Source organism: Miniopterus schreibersii, assembly GCF_964146895.1.
Source record: "Miniopterus schreibersii genome assembly, chromosome: 20".
Classification (NCBI taxonomy): domain Eukaryota; kingdom Metazoa; phylum Chordata; class Mammalia; order Chiroptera; family Miniopteridae; genus Miniopterus; species Miniopterus schreibersii.
The window spans coordinates 2680713-2702063 of NC_138122.1; positions in this window are offsets into that span (position 1 = coordinate 2680713).

The following is a 21351-nucleotide window of genomic DNA, read 5'->3' on the forward strand; positions in this document are numbered from 1 at the left end:
AGTCATCGGGTGGAGAAAACTGGGAAATGTATTTATACATATGTGTATAAATGTGCCTGTGTGTATGTTTAAATCTGTCCGCTGGACACCAACAAGTTTTCTTCCGTCCTCCGTCACTGCCTTTCCTGAGAAGCCCAGCTTTCACTGTTCCTAACACACTGACTTACTGCTCAGCCTCCTGCGACGAGCAGCCGCCCAGCTCTGCCCCCCCCGGGGGTCCTTCCAGCTGGAGCTGGACTTGCTGCGCCCGCCTGCCCTGTGGGTGCTTCCCCACCACCCCGGGGCTCTGACACCCACACGGCTTGCCCCTGCCCGCGCACATACACACACGCTGCTGCGCGGGACCCTGCTGCCCACGCAGCTCGGACCCCACGTGCCGGGCAGCCCCCCGGGAGCGCCGACTCCTCGTGGGGTGCGGCTTGGACGCCCTCTCCCGGCTCCCAGCTCCCCACCAGGGCTGCTGCGGGACCTGCTCTGCTGTAGGCCACCCAACAGCTCCGGGACTGACCTGTCTGGGAGGAGCAGGAAAGTGAAGGTTAGAAGGGCAATGAGCCAGACGCCCTGATCTCTGAGAGCGCTTTAATGTATAAGGACATCAAGTGCTGCATATTTTTATAGTCTTGTAGCAGCTCCGAGACACAAATCATTCACCAAGCAATTCGTGTTCTGACAAAAATAAAGAGGGAAGACGTCTAGAGGGTGCCTGTCATGGCCGATCAGCCTCACTCCTGCATGGTGCCCCTTCAGTCTAAGCTGCAGGTCAGGCCTCCAAGGGGTGCTCACGGGACAGCCTCCGCTGCTCCAGGGTCTTCTACTCAAGGGGCCAACGCCTGTGCCAGCGCTGCAGCACTGTGAACAGCAGCAGCAAACAGCCCCGGGCCAGAGCCGCTGAGACAGAAGACAGGCAGCCCCAGGCTCTCCCCAGAGACTGTCTCAGCAGACCTGAGGCAGGGCTTTGGAATCTGCATTTTTAAAGCTCCTGAGTGGTTCCAACAGGTTGGGTGCCCTGATGTGGCACAAACCAAAATTCTAAGTCACAGCTAAAGTGGAATATCATCATTCAACCTGAATTAGAAATAATATTTAGAAATGTTGTGTTCTCCTGGAGATGGGAACTTGAGAGCCAAGCAGTGGTCTCTGGTGTGGAACTATACGGAGTCCACAGGCCAGGCACCCTCTGTGGGCAAAGAACAGCCAGTGGGCACAGTGCCCACCTGTGGTGCTTTCTCAATTTATATTCAGCAAGTAGCAGCAGGAAGACAGGGAAACAAAACAACATTTGTAGAGGACCTGCTATGAGCCAGACTCTTTATGGGTAATCTAATGTAATCATCACAACAACCTTGCAAGGTGTTGTTACCATGTACGTTTGACACATCAGAGATGCTCTGAACTCTACAAAATGGCTCAGGGAGCCCACATGCTGATCTGGGTCTGTTGGGCTTCAGTGCTGTGCCCCTTCGACTGCTGCAACAGGATGGCTCCAGGGGACATTTAAGAGAATGAGATGTTGGACAGCTGTGCTCAGTGTTCTTCCATTGCCCTCCACACTCTCCTCCCTCTTCCACCTGCCCGGTGCCCTGGGACACTGGCACTTTGGGCTACATCAGGAGGGCTCCTTGCTACTCTCTCAGGCTTCCAGTGGGGAACGTGGAGTCCCAGCAGGTGAGCACAAAATGTGTGTGCCAGGTTGCTGGGGACTGAGGTGTCCCCTCGTGGAGGCCACAGCTCCTGTCAGGCAGTTCTCTCCAGCTCTGGTTCTGGAATCATCTTGCTTCCTCCACCCCACCCGGCTCAGAGGGATCCTGCACTCTCATTGTGGTTCCCACAAAGCTTTGTAGCTAGTTCATTCATTAAATCTCCTCAAATTGTCCAATCTGAGTCTATCTCCTGTTTCCTGCAGAGACCCTGACCAATACAACAGCTATCTATATTCACAGATTTCTTACACTTAACAAACCTGAATCAAGTTTTATAGATAGTTGTGGAACATTATGATTAGAAGGGATCTTAGACTTCATCTCAAGCTTTTCCTATGATGTATTTTGGGGAACACTGGTGGACTATAAATGCTAACAGGTGTTCTGTGGGGAAAAACAAAAGTTTTGAGAGGTTAAGTGAGTTTGAGAAAAGTTGACTACTACATCTCTCACAGAGGTGATCCTCATTAGCCAGCAAAGACTCTCCGACCCACAGGAATCTGTTGAGCCTTCTTTAACCCAGCAAAGCTCAAACTCGATCTAGAGCAATTCACGATGGCTGCCCACCCCATGGCCTCTGCCAATGCCTCTCTCCTTCCTAGCGGGTTGTGGGTTCCTTCTAGCAGCTGCCCCCCACTGCGGTCCTGTGCTTCGGGGGAGAAGGGCCTCATCCCCAGCCAAAGGGAGAGGCCAGGATTGGTTTGAAGCAGTCACGGTGCCGTTCCCCTGCTGGTGGTCAGTTTGGGCCGGCACATGGAGAGCAGGGCCGGCCATTGGGACAGGAGCAGGAGTTCCTAGCAGACACCTGCGAAACATGCCTCCCCACGGTGAAGAGGGACACTCAGGTGGGAAGCACCCGCTTCCCTCACGCTGCGGTCATAGCTGCGAGGGCGGTCCGGTGTCTTCCCATCCTGGAGTCTGAGCCAAGGTGGTGAGGGGCCACAGAACAGAGACAGTGACGCAGAATCCTTCAGTTTCCAGTCAACTGCTGGGGATTTCAGAGCTTCTTGTTAAGTGGAACAAAGAGCCCAGGTGGCCGTTGCTGGAGACAGGTGAACTGGATTTTAAATCACTTTCAACTCCTGAACTATAGACCAGCTGTATGGGGAACTCTGGTGTTCTGAGGAACCCAGTTTGGGAAACACTGATCTAGAGCAGTTCCTGTGGATTGTAGATGAGGGATCTGAGGCCCATGGAGGCTCCATCAGCCATCAAAGACCACACAACTACTTATACAGATTGGTAATAGTTCTATCAAAACAGATGGCTACACTCTTATTTTAGAAGCAAAAGGGAACTAGTGCTTTTATAATAGAAGCTTTATCGCAAATATCCAGTAAACATTTTCATGGTGCTTTGGGTATAACTGTTGCAAGAACAGTAGGAGGTCTGCACCTGAAACCGGGCTCCACTACTTCTGACTTATGTGATCGTGGGCGAAATAAGTTACTTACAAACTTACAGAAAAAGCAAAAACAAGCCAGTATGTAAATGGGGGTAAGCGGGGAGCTCCCACAAGAAGTTTCTAGGATGCTCCAGGCTTCTGTTTCCCGCGGTGTGCCCCTGGGAAGTATCTGAGCATCACCTGATGTTCCTGCCAGGCTTACTGATAATTCCCGCAGGTGGGGAGGGAGCGCCGCGGGAGGCGACCGCACAGCGCCCCTGGGAAGACGCTCTGGGGGAGGGGGTGCGGCCCGAGCAGCGCGCCCACGCGATCCCCGCCCGGGGGCACCCGCGCCGCGCCCACGCGCCCGCCGAGCCCGCCCCGAGCGCGGGGACAGCCAGGGGCTCGCGGGGCGCAGCCCGGGGGACGCGCTGGGGCGAGAAGCGCGACCCCGACCCTCGGGCCGCTGCCCGGCCCGTCCCGCCCGTCCCCGCATCGGGCCCGTCCGGGCCCGAGAGCCCGGTTTGGCGGCACCGGGGCACCAGCGGGTGCGGCGCGGGCGCGGGCACCGACCGGCGGGGGGGGGCGCGGGGCCAGCGGGGCTCCGGCGCCCCGTCTCCTCTCCTCTGCCGCGACCTCTGCCCCCTGCGCCCCCGCCTTTGCTCCTCCGAAGCCCCGGGACCCTCGGCCTGGGGACCGGACTCCGTAGCGCCCCCTCCGTCCCTCCTCGGCGGACGCGCCCCATCTCCGCTCCCGGGGCGGGGCGCGGAGGGAGACTCGGGGCGGCCCCCAGGGCTGCGGCCCTAACGCGCGGACCCCACGCGGGTCGGTCTGCGGCTCCCCGTGGAGCCCGCGGAGCTCCTGGGGCCGCGCCCCGCGGCTGGAAGGGCGGGGTCCCCGGGGCCTGGGCCAGCGGGTCGGGGCGCGGACCCTCCGGAACCGAGACCCCGGGAAGGCGGCGCTGCGGGCCGGCACTGTGACCCCCCAACTTTGTGCTCCTTTCCCGGTATTACTGGGGCTGTTTGGGGTCCTGTTTGGTTCCGTGCGAAGGTCTCGGTGTTTGTTCTCGTCTGTGGACGTGCCCTTGGCGTTTTCCTGGGGCTGCGTGGACCGTGGATCGCTTTGGGGGTGCAGGCGCCTGACGGACCCCAGTTCTTCTGATCCGGACCCTGGTGCCCGCCTCCCCGCGTCCACGCCGTCGGTTTCCTCCGTGTCCCGCAGTCGTCAGCGCCCGCTCTTCACCTCCCTGCTGAAGTTCGTTCCCGGGAGGCTCGCCGTCTGGGGGCCGCTGCGATGGTACAAGGATTGTTTTTCTGTCTCTGTCTGAGAGTTAAGTGTATAAAATGCCTTCGGTGCCTGGAGGTTAATTTTGTATTATGCTCTTATTTTCAAAGATTCATTAAATTGAGCAGTTTTGGGCACAATCTTACGGGTTTTCTGTGCACGATTTCATGTCATCAGTGCACAATGCGGGTTCTACTCCCTCCTGCTCAGTCTGGAGGCCTTTTATGTTTCCTCCCTGTCTGATGGGGGTGGTCGGGCTTCCAGTTCTCTGTTGAATAAAGGTGGTGAAAGTGACATGAAATCACCTGCCATCTATCTGTCCATCTGTCTGCCTATCTGTGTGTCCATCCATTCAGCTAGTGATAGGGGTGCTGAGGGTTGGGTCTCATGCTGTGTTCCATGGACACAGGCCAGGAGCAGCTCCCTGGTCAGCGTGGGGGGAGACGGGAGGAAAGGCCTTCATCCGAGGTCCAGGTGGGAAGGGCCCGACTCACTGGTGATGGTAGAAACTCTGTGTCCCAGGAACTCAGCTGCCCCCTTGGGTGATGAATCCGTCCACCCCACGTCCCAGCATCTGCCCGGCCCTTCCTGAGCCCCTGCAGGAGCTGTGCCTCGCAGCTAAGAGTCAGGCTCCACCCCACACTGACCTTGACTGCAGCCTTACCACCTGAGAAGGTTGTTTAAGCCTCACTTTCCCCATCTGTACAATGGGGTGATGGTAACTGCACTGCAAACTGTATTGAGGTTTAAATGAAGTGAAGTCAATTCAGGGAAATGTCCAGAACGGGTCTGCCTGTCTTGTACTGTCACTGATGCGTCAGTCTGTGTTGGCTAAGGTGGCACAGCACATGGATGCCCTGTCGGAAACGTGGTCCTGCATCTGAGTCTCCCAGCACTGACCTGTCCAAGGAAATTCATGTGAAAGGAGATAGGGAGGGAGTCTGCTGGGGCAGCTGGGACTCCTGGGTACGTCCCCGAGGAGGGGGCCAGGCTGAGCCTTTCCCTCCCATCAGCCAGGGCTGGGATTGGGCCTGTGACTATTTTCTTCTCTCAGAAAAGATGCATTTCACAGGACAGCAGGACAGGGAAGGGAGAGAGTGACCCATGAACAAGAGAGGCTGAGACATGGAAACCCTGCAGAGCTCCGCATTTTCTGAAGAGCCCTTAAAGATCCTCTGGGGTGTGGATGTCATGACCAGCTTTCTGTCCCATTCTCTTTCCTTCTTTTTGGAGGGGACTGTCCTGCCGCTGCCCACCTGCCAGAGTGGCCGGACAGTCTGGGGGAGGGGCACCCAGGTGTGCTCTGCTGGAGCTGGAAGGCTGCACCAGGAGGGAGTTTGAGGCAACCCAAGGACACTGCTCATGACCTTTCACAAGTTGGAGATGCTGATGTCAGCCCTGGTCTGAGGGGTGAGCAGGACGAACCCTGGGACCAACCCCAGGTGCAGGCAGGCCAGGTGCAGCAGGGAGGGGCGTCTACCCTGCCCCTCACAGCAGGGTGTGTGTGTGTGTGAGTGTGTGTGTGTGAATGTATGAACGGGTGGGACTGGGACTGTGAGAGTGTGTGAGTGCCTGTGAGTGTGCCTGACTGGGATTGTGCATGTCAGTGTGATGAATGATTGTGAAAGGGTGTGTATGAAGGTGGGTGCTTCGGGAGGGGATTGTTTCATTTTAACCTCAAGGTCGTAAATTTGGACCTTTGGTCTCATCTTTAGATGAAGTTAAAGTCAGGGACACAGGGACAGCCTTGACCAAAGATTCCGCCTGCTTGTAACACGTGTCCCTTAGTGGACACATCACCAACGCAGCCCTGTGAGTCAGTACTTTAGAAGTCAAATTCTACAATTTTCTAGGATAGCACCATTATCATATGGAATCAATTATTTGGGGTGAAACGTTTATTAATGTAAAGATTTAAAATAGGATCTCAGAGGGAAGGAGGGAAGGAGGGTCGGAAGACAACTTATAAGCCAAGGAATTTAACAGCATAAATGAACAGCCCGTGGACACAGACAATGGGCAAGTGTGGGCCTGGGGTGGGGGGGGAGATGGGTGATGGGGGGTAAGAGGGGAAGTGGAGAACACCTGTTAATACTCTCAACAATAAAAACATATAAATAAATAAATAAAACAGGCCATCATTCTAAGCCCTGTAGGCACTTCTCAGCTGGCTCCTTCATGGGCAGCTCTGTGGCGCTGCTGGCCTGCGGGGTCGCCATGCTGGGTTCCCTCCGTCAGCTAAAGGTGGCTGTGCATCGGGGGGGCTGCTCGGCTGTCCTCAGGCCTGAGAAGGCGGTGGCTGGCCTGGCTGTGCCCCTCTGCACTTGCACACACAGTGGCCGCCCCCACACACGGCGTCCTCTGCTTTTCTCATAAGCCTGTGAAGTAGACAGGAGGGAACTGAGGCTTGTCCAAGGCTGCTCAAGGCACCTCGGACCCCAGGCCCTTCTCATCACTGTGTGTCCTGAGGCCTCCTGCGAGCAGGGGTTCAGGGAGCCTGAGCACGTCCCACCACTGTTCTGTTTTTAGGACCCGGACCTCTCTCTGGATGGTTTGATCACAGTAAAAGATACACAGTGACATTTACCATTTAAACTTTTTGATGCACAGTTCAGTGGTGTTAAGTACATTTGAACTGTTGTGCGGCTGACACCACCATCATCTCATCACTGTTCCCATCTTCTCCAACTGAAACTGTGCCCCACTAAACCCCCCATCCCGCTCCCCATCCCCTGGTCACCTCCCTCTTACCTTCTGTCTCCGACTCCGACGGCCCGAGGGTCCTCGACTGAGCGGAATCACAGTATTTGTCTTCTTGTGACTGCCTCTTTCACGGAGCAGAATGTCTCCAAGGTCCTTCCAGTTGCAGCGTGTGCCACTAGGTACTTCCTTTTTAAATTCAATGTATTGGGGTGATATTGGTTAATAAAATTATGTAGGTTTCAGGGGCACAATTCTACATACATCAGCTGTATATTGTATTGTGTGTTCACCACCTCAAGTCCAGTCTCCTCCAGTCACGTTTATTCCCCTTTTCCCTCTGTAACCTCCCCCGCATGGTAATCACATTCCTGTTGTCTGGTCTGTGAGTTTTCTTTCCTTAATCCCTTCACCCTTTTCACTCAGCCCCGCAACCCCCTCCCCTCTGACAGCTGACAGTCTGTTCTCTGTCAGCCTGTCTCTATTATGTTAGTTTATTTTGTTCAGTAGATTCCACATATGAGTGAGATCATAGGATACTTGTCTTTCTCTGACTTATTTCACTTACCAGGATGGTCTCCAGGTGCATCCACGCTGTCACAAATGGTTAGATTTCCTTCTTTTCTACAGCTGCATAGTATTCCATGGTGTAAATGTATCACAGCTTTTTTATCCACTCATCTTCTGAGGGACACTTGGGCTGCTTCCAGTCTTGGCCATTGTAATAATGCTGCAATGAACACAGGGGTGCATCTATTCTTCCAAATTAGCGTTGTGGGATTCTTTGAATATATTCCCAGAAGTGGAATTTCTGTCTCATAAGAAAGTTCCATTTTTAATATTTTGAGGAAACTCCACACTGCTTTCCTCAGTGGCTGCACCAGGTTGCATTCCCACCAGCAGTGCATTATGGTTCCCTTTTCCCCAGGTCCTCGCCAACACTTGTTTGTTGATTTATTGATGATTTATTTCTGGGCATTTAATTTTGTTCCATTGATCTATATGTCTTTTTCTATGCTAGTACCGCACTGTTTTGGTTACTATGGGTCCGTAACATAGTCAGGTAGCATGATACCTCCAAATTTCTTCTTAAGATTGCTGTGGGTATGTGTGTGTTTTTTTCGTTTGTTTGTTCTTTGTGGTTCCATATAAATGTTTGGAATATTTTTTGCTCTGTGAAATAGAGAACATTGGTATCTTGATAGGAATTTCATTGAATCCATAGATTGCTTTGGGTAGTATGCACATTTTGTTGATGTTAATTTTTCCTGTCGATGAACAAGGTATATGCGTCCACTTATTTGTAGCTTCTTAAGTTTCTTTCTTCAGTTTCTTATAATTTTCCAAGTACAAGTCTTTTACATCTGTGGTTAAATGTATTTTTAGGTTTTCTTTTTATTTTTTTCATGCAGTTGTAAATGAGATTTTTTTTTAGTTTCCCTTTAATTGTTCATTATTGGTGTATAAAAATGGAACTGATTTTGGATATTTCTTTTGTATCCTGCTAAGGTACTGCATTTGTTGATCAGTTCTAGTAATTTTTTGGTGGAATCTTGTGAGTTCTCTTCATACAGTATCATGTCATCTGCAAATAATGACAGTTTTACTTCTTCCTTTTCTATTCAAATGCTTTTTTTCTTCTAATTGCTATGGCTATGACTTCCAGTTCTATGATAAGTGTGGTGAAAGTAGAAATCCCTGTCTTGTTCCTGATCTTAAGGGTAATGCCTTTAATATTTGCCCATTGAGTATAACATTGGCTGTGGGTTTGTCATATGTGGCCTTCATTATGTTGAGATTTGTTCTCACTCTGCTGAGAGTTTTTATCATAAATGGGCACTGGGTTTTGTCCAATGCTTTCCCTGCATCTGTTGATATCATTATGTCATGCTTATTGTTTATTTTGTTTATGTAATGTATCACATTTACTGATTTGCTGATATTGTACCAATCTTTCATCTGCACAGTAAATCCCACTGAACCATGGTGTCTGATTTTTTTAATGTATTGTTGGGTCCACGTTGCTAATATTTTGTTGACGTACTTAGCATCTATGTTCATCAGGGATGTTGGTCTATAATTTTTTTGTCGTGTCTTTATCTGGTTTGCGAATTAGGCTAATGCTTGCCTCATAAAATGAGCTTGGGAGTTTTCCCTTGTCTTCAATTATTTGGAATAGTTTGAGGAGAACAGGTATTCATTCTTATTTGAATCTGTGGTAATATTCACCTGTGAACCCATCCAGTCCAGCATGTTTGTTGGGAATTTTTTGTTTGTTTGTTTCTATGTTTCTTTTTTTTTCCTAATTGTCACCCAATATTTTTTCCATTGATTTTTTTTTTTTTTTTTAGGGATTATGGAAGGAAGGGTAGTAGGGCAGGGGAGAGAAAGATGGGGAGGAGAAGAAGGGAGGGAGGAGGGAGGGAGGGAGGGAGGGAGGGAGGGAGGGAGGGAGGGAGGGAGGGAGGGAAACATCTATGTGGGAGAGACCCATCAATTGCTTGCCTCCTGACCAAGATGACAGATGAAACCTGCAGCCCAGGTACAAGCTCTAGACCAGGAATCAAACCCCTGACCCTTTGGTGTACTGGCCAGTGCTCTAACCAGTGACCAATACCAGGGCTGTTGGGAGTTTTTTTATGACTGCTTCAATTTTATGAGTTGTAATTGGTCTATTCAGATTTTCTGCTTCTTCCTGATTGACTTTTGGAAGGTTGTTTATCTCTAGAATTTATCGATTTTGTTCAGATTATCCATTTTGTTGGCATAAAGTTGTTCATTCTGTTTTCTTAGACTCCTTTGCACTTCTGTGGAGTCAGTTGTTACTTCTCTTCTTTCATTTCTAATTTTATTTATTTGGATCCTCTCTCTTTTTTGTTCATGATGAGTCTGAATAAAGGTTTGTCAATCTTTTTTATCTGTTCAAAGAACCAGCTCTTGATTTCACTGATCTCTCTCTCACTCTTTGTTGTTGTTGTTGATCTTCAGCTGAGGATATTTTTTTCCCTTGATTTTGAGAGACAGTGGAAGGGAGGAGGGAAGGAGAAAGAGGGAGTTAATTTATTAAGATATGTTTTTGTCGTAACTTATGCTCTATCCTAGTGAATGTTTCATGCATGCTTGAAAATAATGTATATCCTGCTGCTTCAGGGTGAAATGCTCTGAAGATACGACTTATATCCATCTTATCTATTGCATCATTTAAGGCCATGGTTTCCTTCTTGTTTTCTGTCTGGAAGATCTATCCACTCATGTCAATGTGGTGATAAAATATCCTACTGTAACTCTATTACTGTCTCTCCCTTTATGTCCATCGAGATTTGCTTTATATATTTAGGTGCTCCTTTGTTTGGTGCATAAATGTTTACAAGGGTTATATCCTCCTGTTGGGTTGCTCCCTTTATCATTATTGTCTTCCTTTGTCTTTTAATATAACCTTTGTTTTAAAGTCCATTTGTCAGATATAGGTATGGCTACCCCAGCTTTTTTACTCATTCTCATTTGCATGATATATCTTTTTCCATCCCTTTGCTTGTCCCTATATCTTTCATTCTGAGGTAGGTCTCTTGTTGACAGCATACATATGAGCCATACTTTCTAATCCATTCACCTACCACTTCTTTTGATTGGAACATTTAAACCAGTTATATTTAAAGTGATTATTGATAGGTACGTATATGTTGCCATCTTACTGTTTAAACTATGTTCCTCTTTCCCCCCCACTTTTTCTTGACCCTTCAACAGTTCTTATAATACTGGTTGGGGTTAACGAACTCATTTAGCTTTTTCTTGTTTGGGAAGCTCCTTATTTCTCAATCGATTTTAAATTATAGCCCTGCTGGAGAGAGTAGTCTTGGGTGTAGGTCCTTGCTTTTCCTCACTTTGAATAGTTCATGCCAATCCCCTCTGGCCTGAAATGTTAATGTTGAGAAATCAGCTGACAGTCTTCTGGGAGCTCCCTTGTAGACAACTGACTGCCTTTCTCTTGCTGCTTTTAAGAGTCTTTGTCTTTAACTTTTTAAAATGCCTTTAGCCATTTTAATTGTGATGTATCTTGGGGTTGGTCTTTTTGGGTTCATCTTCTTTGGGACTTTGCGTCCTGGACTTGTGTGTCTTTTTCCTTCACCAGGTTAGGGAAGTTTTCAGTGTTTATTTATGTTAATAGGTTTTGGATCCCTTGCCCTTTCTTTTCTCCTTCTTGCACTCCAGCAATGAGGTGGTTATTATGCTTCATGTTGTTCCAAAGGTCCCCTAACCTCTCTTTCAATTTTTTTTTTTTTTTTGCTGCTCTGTTTGGGTTTCTTCTGTTGCCTCATCTTCCAAACCACTGATTCGATTCAATGTTCTGCCCATCAAACCAGCTATTTCTTCTAGTGTATTTATTTCAGATAGTGCACTCTTTATTTCTGACTGGTTCGTTTTTATGCTTTTTATATTTTTGTGTTTTTTTTTGCTAATCCTCTAAGTTCTCACTGATTTCATCCATTCTTCCCCTAAGTTCCTTTAGCATCCAAATAACCATTTTTTTGAACTCTGTATGTGGGAGATAGCTTTTATTCTGGAGGTGTCTCCTGTTCTTTAATTTGGGGCATGTTCCTTTGTCTCCCCACTTGGGCTGTGTCTCCATGTTTGTTTCTATATATTAGACTCCCAGTCTTGGTAGTGTGGCCTTATGCAGTAGGTGTCTTGTGGGACCCAGTGGCACAGTCTTCTTGATCACCTGAGCTGAGTGCTCCAGGAATGTCCTTTGTGTGTGCTGTGTGGGCCCTCCTGTTGTAGTTGAGTCTTCTTGCTGCTAGTGGCCCGTTTGTGTGTGGTGTCGACCTTCAGGCTGGCTGACTGAAGCTCAACCCTGACCTCAGTGCACAAGCTGCTGTGCACGTGCTGACCACATGGAGCAGAATTCACCTCTTCTGGTGTCTGCGGAGACCTCTCTATGGATATGCCGCTTGTGAAGCTCATTGTGTCTGATGTCATCTAAAGCTGGCTACTGGGTGGGTTGGCCTTAGGCCTCCTGGGAGGTACTCTGGTGCTGGCCAATGCCAGACGCGTCCTGTGACTGGCCCTGGACAACCTGTTTGGAGCTACAAGGCAACTCATAGTATATGGCTGCCTCTGCTGGGCCTGAGTGAGCTCAAGAAGGTCCAAGCAGCGCACCAAGGCTGGCTAGAGAGCTGAGCACTGCTGGGGCCATTAAGGCTTTTAGATACGAGAGTGACATGATCTGATTTATATTTTTTAAAGATCACTCTGATTTAAAAAAATAAAATTTAATTTGTAATAAAAGAAAAATTCAATTAGAGTTGACATTTAATATTAGTTTCAGGTGTACAACATGTTTTGTAGATTTTGATGTAACTTACAAAGTGATCCCTTTGATAAATCTAGTATGGGTTCTCTTTGAAAAGGTATTAATCATATTCCTGAGGACTTCACCCTCCTGATCGGTTTAGAATCAAATGTTCCCACAGTTTATTTTTAGTTGAATTTATTGGGTGTCATTGGTTAATAAAATTGTATTGGATTTTGGTGTGCAATTCTATAATGCATCATCTGTATATTGTATTGTGTGTTCACCACCCCAAGTCATGTTTCCTCCCATCGCCATTTATCCCCCCTTTACCTTCCTCTACCTCCCTCACCCCCCTTCCCCTCTGGAGATCACTCTGTGATTTGACATTTGAAATGATATTTGAGATATGTCCTTTTACAGGTAGGATTGAGCCAGATGAAGAGGGTGGGATACCTTCAGGTACAGAGAGTGGGCATGCGGCCTGGAGGCAGGAGAGATGAAGACCCGAGAGACCAGAGCACACGCCTGTCAGGTGCCTGTGAGTGAGGGCTCAGGGCAGGGAAACAGAAGACCCTCGATGGGGGCGACGAGGCAGAGGGGAAGGGGAGCCAGCACAGAGTGTTCAGAGCAGGGGAGATACGGGGCCCATCATGGGCTGGCAGGGCAGGGCGACAGGGGACTGTGGGAGGGGCTGGGCAGGGGGACAAGGGACGGTAGGAAGGACAGTCAGGGGGATAGGGAAAATGGGAAGGGGCAGGGCAGAGGGGACAGGAGACTCTGGGAAAGGGCAGGGCTGGAGGAAGAGTGGACCAAACTTGGGGGGCAGGGGATCCTCAGTGGAAGGGGAAGGGTCCCCTGTCACCTCTCCCTCCTCCCGTCCTTCCTCCCTTGCTCCTTTCATGGTGGGTCCACTGCCCTCCGTCCTACACACGCGCCATTAGGGCCCCTTCTTCCCGCTGCCCTCTCAGCTCCATGCAGGGTCCCCTGTCCTCTCTGCCCTCTCTCCTCAAAGGGCTGTCTCCAGGGTTCCCTGCACTGACCCCTACTAGGAGTCTCCCCTGTCCTTCATGCCCTGCCCCTAAAGGGGCTTTCCTATCCCCTGCTGGTTCCCCTCCATTAAGGGTCCCTGTCGTCCCTGCCCTGTCATCTCCATGGCGGGTCCCCTGCCCCCCTGCCTGTCCCCTCAGTTGGGGATTCCCTGGCCCCTGTCCTTTCTCTTCCATGGAGGGCCCCTGTCCTCCTTCCCTGTCCCCTCATAGAGATGTCACCTGTGTTTCCTGCATGTCCCCTCATAGTAGTGTCCCCTGTCCCCGTGCCCTGCCTCCCCAGTTGGAGAATCCCTGTCTCCTGTCCATGTTCCTCCATGGAAGCTCCCGTCTTCCCTCCCCTGCCCCTTCACAGGGTTAGTTCCCAACCCCCTGCACATTTCCCTTCATGGAGAATCCCTGCCCCCTGCCCTGTCCATGGGGGGTTCCCTCTCCCCAGCCTATTTCCCTGTATGTACGGACCTCTGTCCCCCATGCCCTGCCCCCTCTGAAGAAGGTCCCTTGTCCCTATGCCGTGCCCCCTCCATGGAAGGTCCCCTGTGCTCAATTCCCTGCCCCGTCCATGGAGGGTCCCCTGTCCTGCTCTCTCACCTCCATGGAGGGTCCCCTGTCCTGCTCTCTCACCTCCATGGAGGGTCCAGTGTCCTCCCCTCTCACTCCATGCAGAGTCCCCTGTCCCCTGTCTTCCTTTCTCACCTCCATGGAAGGTCCCCACTTTTCCCCTCTCACCTCTATCCAGGGCCCCTGTCCTCCTGCCCTGTCCCCTCAAAGAGATGTCACCTGTGTTCCCTGCATGTCCCCTCCTAGGAGTGTCCCCTGCCCTCTGCCCTGCCACTCCAGTTAGAGAATCCCTGTCCCCTGTCCATGTCCCTCCCTGGAAGCTCCCCTGTCTCCCCTCCCTGCCCCTTCACAGGGTTAGTTCCCTATCCCCCTGCACCTTTCCCTTTGTGGAGGATCCCGTCCCCCCTGCCCTGCCCCAAAAGGGGTGTGCACTGTCTCCCCCCGCCCTCTCAACTCCATGGAGAATCCCTGCCCCTGCCCTGCCCCATCCATGGAAGATCCCCTGTCCTCAATTCCCTGCCCCCTCCATGGAGGGTGCACTGTCCTCCCTGCTGATTCCCCTCCATAGAGTCCCTGTCCCCTGGCCATTCCCCTACAGGGAAGGTCCCCTCCCACCACTGCACTGCCTATCACAGGGGGTTGCCTGTGGCCCCGCCCTGCCGCCTCCATGGAGGGTCCCTGTCCTTCTTGCCCACTCACTTTTATGAAGGGTCCATAATCCCTGCTAGCCTCTTCAATGGGGGGATCCCTATCCCCCTCCTCTGAACCCTCTGTGGAAGGTCCTTGTTCCCAATGCCCTGCCCTTTCATGGAAGGTCCCCTTTCCCCCATGCTCTGCACCCTTGATGGCAGGTCCCCTGTCTTCCCCTCCAACCTCCATGGAGGGTTCCCTGTCTTCCTCTCTCACTTCCATGGAAGGTCCCCTGTCTTCCTGTCTCACCTCTGTGGAGGGTTCCCTGTCCCCTGTGTTCCCCTCTGACCTCCATGGAGAGTCCCCTGTCCTTCCTGCCCTCTCACCTTAATGGAGGGTTCCCTTTCCCATGTCTTCCCCTCTCACCACCATGGAGGGTCCTCTGTCTCCTATCTTCCTTCTTCACCTCCATGGAGGGTTCCCTGGCCCCTGTCTTCCCCTTTCACCACCATGGAGGGTCCCCTGTCCCCTGCCTTCCCTTCTCACCTCCATGGAAGGTGCCTTGTCCTTCCTCTCCTCTCACCTCCATGGAGGGTGCTCTGTCCCCTGTCTTACCCTCTTACCTCCATAGAGGGTCCCCTGTCCCCCCTCTCATGTCCACAGAGGGTTCCCTGTCCCCTGATCTACCCTGTCACCTCCATGCAGGGTCCCCTCTTCTGCCCTCTCACCTCCATGGAGGGTCCCCTGACCTCCCCTCTCACCTCCATGGAGGGTCCCTTAACCTCCCTGCTCACCTCCATGGAGGCTCCCCTGACCACCTCTCTCACCTCCATGGAGGGTCCCTGAACCTCCCTCCTCACCTCCACGAAGGTTTCCCTGTTCTGCCGTGTCACCTCCATGGAGGATCTCCTGACCTCCCTGCTGCCCACCATGGAGGGGTCCCCTGACCTCCCCTCTCACCTCCATGGAGGGTCCCCTGACTTCACCTCTCACCTCCATGGAGGGTCCCCCGTCCTGCCCTCTCACCTCCATGGAGGGTCCCCTAACGTCCCCTGTCACCTTCATGGAGGATTCCCTGTCCTACTCTCACACCTCCATGGAAGGTCCCCTGACCTCCCCTCTCCCCTCCATGGAGGGTTCCCTGACCTCCCCTCTCACCTCCATGGAGGGTTCCCTGTCCTCCCCTCTCACCTCCATGGAGGGTCCCCTGTCCTCCCCCCTCACCTCCATGGAGGGTCCCCTGACCTCCCCTCTCAGTTCCATGGAGGGTCCCCTGACCTCCCCTCTCAGCTCCATGGAGGGTTCCCTGACCTCCCCTCTCACCTCCATGGAGGTTCCCTGACCTCCCCTCTCACCTCCATGGAGGGTCCCCTGACTTCCCCTCTCACCTCCATGGAGGTTCCCTGTCCTCCCTCCCCTCTTAACTCCATGGAGGGTTCCCTGTCCCCTCTGCTCTGCACTCTCCATGGAGGGTCCCCTGTCCCCCCTCCCTCGTCCCCTCCATGGGGTCTTCTGTTTCCCTGCCCTGCGTCGTCACTCACAGGCCCTGAGCGGTGTGTGCTCTGGTCCTCGGTGTTCATCTGTCCGGTCTCCAGGCCGCATTTCCACTCTCTGGACCTGAAGCGCATCTCACCGTCTTCAGCTGTCTAAATCCTACCCTCTCAAATATCATTTCAAATGTCAAATCACCAGTGATCTTTAAAAAATATAAATCAGATCATGTCATTCTCTTGACTAAAAGCCTTACTAATTGTGATAGCATTTTCAAATCAACCAAGGGCTTTTTAATCACCCGCCAGCCGTCTCTGCACCCCAGCCAGCCTGGCTCTCCCTGCCCTGGGGGTACTTGCTGTCCCTTTGGGGGTGGCTTCCCCAGTTCTCCATGTGGCCAGCTCTGTCTCAACAGCCAAGTCTGAGTAGAAATATGACAAGATCTTGGGGAGCCCTTCCCGGAGCCTGCTGGAGAGCCACCCTGCTGAGGCTCAGTCCAGCCCTGTGGGGTATCAAGAGGCAGCAGGTCACAGAAGTGAGACAGGTCACATTGGAAAGATAGGTCATAGAGGTAACCCGGCAACCATTCCAAGTCAGCCAGGTGAGCCAAGGTATCCAGGTGTCCCAGGTGTTCCTTGTGAATGAACATTTATTGAGCACCAACAAACCCCAGACCCTCTACTGAATGCACAAAAGGTGTTTCCCCACCCCGAGGTCCTGACCTTCAGTAACCAGGTGTCTTGACCCTGGGATGTGGGCAGGAGGGTGGGTCAGAGATGTCTTGGGAGGGACACAACCCACATGTCTCGCTTTCAGGCTGGAGGAAGGGACCAGGGGCCAAGGTTTTTGCAGGCCCCTGGAAGCTGGGAGTGACTTTGGCAGGGACAGGCAAGGAAACTGTCCCATCAGGAGCTGATTCTTCCGGGCCCCAAAGAGCAGGGGCAAGATCTCCTGGAGCCTCCAGGGAGGAGCGCACCCCAATGAACCCGCCTCATGTTTCTGAAGCCCACCACCTGGGATCACACACTTTGTGGTGCAGGCTACTCCATGTGAAGTCACTTGTAGAGCAGCAATAGAAAACCACTACAGTCCCTGTCACCCCATAAGTCATGTGCCCTTCCTTGGAGCTGGCCTAGGAGCTGCCCCTCCAGCTTCCTACCTTCCACAGGGGCTGTGCAGGCTCAGCTCCATGGCCTGACAAGTAGGGCTGCCAGACATAGCAAGTCAGCACATGAAATATTGCATGAGGCATGACTGCTGGAAGACTATGTGTTTTTTATGTGAAATCAAATTTAATTGGGCGCCTATTGACAAGGCTTTTGAGTCTAAGGTACCAGGAGCCCAGCCTGATTTCAGAGGCTGGGTGGTTCACGAGAAGTCGGGTGCTCCTGCAGGCCTCAGTTTCCCCATCCGTCAAGTGGGATGGGACAGAAAGCTCCCTTATAATTCAGGCCCAAGCAGCTGGGAAACCAGGCTCTGGGAGGCTATAGGGATCCACACTTCCAAGCCTGGAGGGCCCTCCTGGCCACAGCCACCTGGGGGCAGCAGCACCCAGTCCTTGAGGCTCCTCTGTGGGTCCAGTGCCCTGAACAGTTATGAGGTCACTGAGTCACTCAGCAAACTCTGGCAGAGCCGATGGTGACAGGAGGCTGTAGGCCAGGAGTGTGGCCTGGCTCAGAGGGAGACCCAGGCCCAGCCACATCAGGGTGTCGAGGGCTTTGAGGAAGGGGCTTCAGGCAGCCTTGTCCCCAAACCAGGCTGCTCGCCCCCAGACTCTTCCTGAGCCCCCACATTAAAGGCCCACCCCAGCCCAGCCCTGGCCCTCCTGCCTCATGCCCAATGAACAGCTGGTGGGGCCCTCAGCCTGTGCTCTTGCTGCCCCTGCCTGTCAGGATTGGGCAATGCCCCCCAGTCACCTCCTCAAGTACCCACAGGGCCCTGCAGCCCTGGGCTCTGCCCACAGCCTGCCCAGCCCTGGGTGTGCAGCAGGTGAGTGGTGGGCCCTCGCCCGTGCCCCAGCCTCAGAGCCATCCCTGAAGTCAGGGTCCAGGCGCTTGTCTCCTCCCACCAGTACCAGTGTTGCCTGCTCCCACCTCTGCCCGGCTGCATCGGAGCTGTTCCCACACCGGGCCTGCCCCGACGGGTGCCTGGTCCTGCCCCCAGCTCTAGCCCCACATCTAAAGGAGGCAGGGGCCACTCCCAGCGCTTGCTCTGAGCCAGAGGGTCGGGCAGTTCCTGGCCCATGGGGGGCTTTGCACACCCCAGGGGCCTTTGCAGGTCCTTCCCTCCCAGCACTGTCTGGCCAGCATGGCCCTGACTGTTGGAGGCCTGGCTGACAGCAGGAGCCAGGAGGCTCTGACCTCGGCCAAGCCCCCAGAATTCCCGGATCCCAGCACAGGGAAGGCTGGGTGAGCATGTGCCCCACCTGCAGTTCATTTGCCACTTTGTCCACTGGCTGAGGACTCTCTTGCCTCTCACACTGTACCTATTACATTGATTATCTATTCCTGATAGCACCATTTTTGTAACACCCTTTATAATAATTTGCACAATATTGGCCTTTCTACTTAAACTCTAAGCTACATGAAAGCAGGATCTCTATTTTCCTCTTTATCATTGCTTTTCTAGACCCTTGAATACAGTAGACACTCAATATTTATTAAAGTGAATGAAAATAAATAAAAGACTAAAGAGGAGAGAGACAGAGTGAGAGAAACATTGATCCGTTGCCTCTTGTATGTGCCCTGACAGGGACCAAACCGGAAACCTAGGTGTGCCCTTGACCAGGAATCCAACAGGCACCCCTTGGGTTTCTGGGCCGCTCTAACCACTGAGCCCCGCCGGCCAAGGCAGAAATAAGACTTAATTTTGACTGAGGGTAAATTAAATTGTTGGAAGCCCCCAGCGCCTTTTTCAAAGATGCTCTCCATGTTTTAAAACCTGTATCTGTTTTTCAAGGGCCTGGGTGACTGCCAAACCCTAACCTGTGTTGATTACTTGAAAAGATAGTCTTTCTACATTCACTTGTAGAGTGGGTAGGTCACCTTTAGGTAATTTACATCTTTCACTTGTGGGCTGAGATGGGAACTGATCCTTAAATTGTTAGAATAGTGTCAATTCAGAGTATTTCTGATCATTTATTTTTGTTTCATTTAAAAAAGTGCTTCAGCCCCGGCGCATGAGGCTCAGTGGTTAGAGTGTGGCCGGCAGGCTGAGGGGCTGGGGTTCAGTCCTGGTGAAGGGCACCTACCTCTGCTGCAGGCTCAGTCCTGGCGCTGGTCGGGCTCCCGCGGGAGGCAGCCAGTCGCTGGGTCTCTCTCATGATGTTTCCCTCTGCCCCCCCTCCCTTCCACTCTCTAAAAAATCAACCAGGTGAGCATTAAAAAAACAAAACGGCTTCCTTCGCTGGAGGTAGTGTTGCACTTTCCCTTGTTCACTTGCTAAATGGCACCAGCTGAACAGTTGTTTGTCAGGAACCAGCCTGAGAAAGGAGCAAACCTGAGCTGAGGGGGGAGTGAAAGAGGCAAAGTTATGGGCTCAGGAGGAGGCCCTGGGGCAGGAGCAGAGCAAGTAACACACCAGAGGGAAGGGTGAGGGGGATACAAAGTAGCTCCTTCAAGCTGCATAAACACAGAGTAAACACCCCGCCTCCTGCCTGGGCCCAGACCCTGGTAACTTCTTTATCTGGGCTCCTCATGGGAACTTGTGGGGAGGGTCGGGTCCTTGACTTCAGACCCTCAGGTGACGTGGACCATGTCCAGACATGTCACTGGCTTCCAACAGTTGTTGAGACTGTTTGCATTTCAAGAGTTTAGAATCAGAAATGTTTGCTTTAATATTTTAAAATCCTCACTGGAGAATGTATTTATTGATTTTAGAGAGAGAGGAAGCCGGGGAGGAGAGAGACATTGATCTGTTGCTTCCCATACAGGCCCCAACCAGTGACTGCAGGGGAAACTGAGGCATGTGCCCTGACCTGGGACTCAAACCTGCAACCTTTTTGGTGTATGGGACAATGCTCCAGCCAACTCGGCCACCTGCCGGGGCTGCTTTAATCTTTGAAATCACATCTTCTCTAAGAGTTTACTAAGCCCTGGCCTGTGTGGCCCAGTTGGCTGGAGCGTTATCCCATTTACCATAAGGGTTGTAGGTTCGATTCCAATTCAGGGCACATACCCAGGTTGTAGGTTTGAGTCCGCTAGGACTTTTTTTTTCTCTCTTCTGCTCTTTATAAAATCAATAAAAGCATGTCCTTGGGTGAGGATTTTAAAAAATCTTTAAAACACAAAAAAGAATGTGTAAAAAAGGAAAAAAGAGTTTACTAACACCCAGGTTGATTTTTCTGGATTTTCCCCACCAAAGTACATTGTTAAAATGAAACAGTTCTTGCCCAGTTAGGAAAACTGGTAAAGATTTTTTTAATTCATTAATTCTTCTGTTTATTTTATTTTTGTTGTTGACAGTAATACAGATATTCCCCATTTTCTCCCTTTGTTCCCCTCTACCCAGCCCCCACCCGTGTCCAGGCCTTCACCATGTTATTGTCTGTGTCCATGGGCTGTGCATATGTATATACATGTTCTTTGGTCAGTCTCTTCCTGTCCTTCCCGAGATCTGTCAGTCGGTTCCACGTTACCATATCTCTGGACCTATTTTGTTCAGTTTCTTTCGTTCATTAGGTTTCACATATAAGTGAAATCATGTGATACTTGTCTTTCTCTGACTGTCTTATTTCACTTAGAATAATACTCTCCAGGTGCACCTGTGTTGCGGCAAAGGATAAGAGATCCTTCTTCTTTACAGCTGCATAGTATTCCATGGTGTGAATGTCCCACAGCTTTCCTATCCACTCATCTCCTGATGGGCACTTGGGCTGTTTCCAGATCTGAGCTGTTGTAAATTGTGCTGCTATGAACATAGGGGTGCATATATTCTTTCTGATTGGTTTTTTGGGTTTCTTAGGGTACATTCCTAGAAGTGGGGTCACTGGGTCAAAAGGCAGCTCTATTTTTAATTTTTTGAGGAGCCTCCATACTGTTTTCCACAGTGGCTGCACCAGCCTGCATTCCCACCAGCAGTGTACTAGGGCTCCCCTTTCTCCACACCCTCCAGCACCTGTCATTTGTTGATTTATTGTTGGTGCACATTCTGACAGGTATGAGGTGATACCTCATTGTCGTTTTAATTTGCATCTCTCTGGTGATTAGTAACTTGAGCATTTTTTCATTTGTGTCCTGTCGATCTGTATATTCTCTTTGGAGA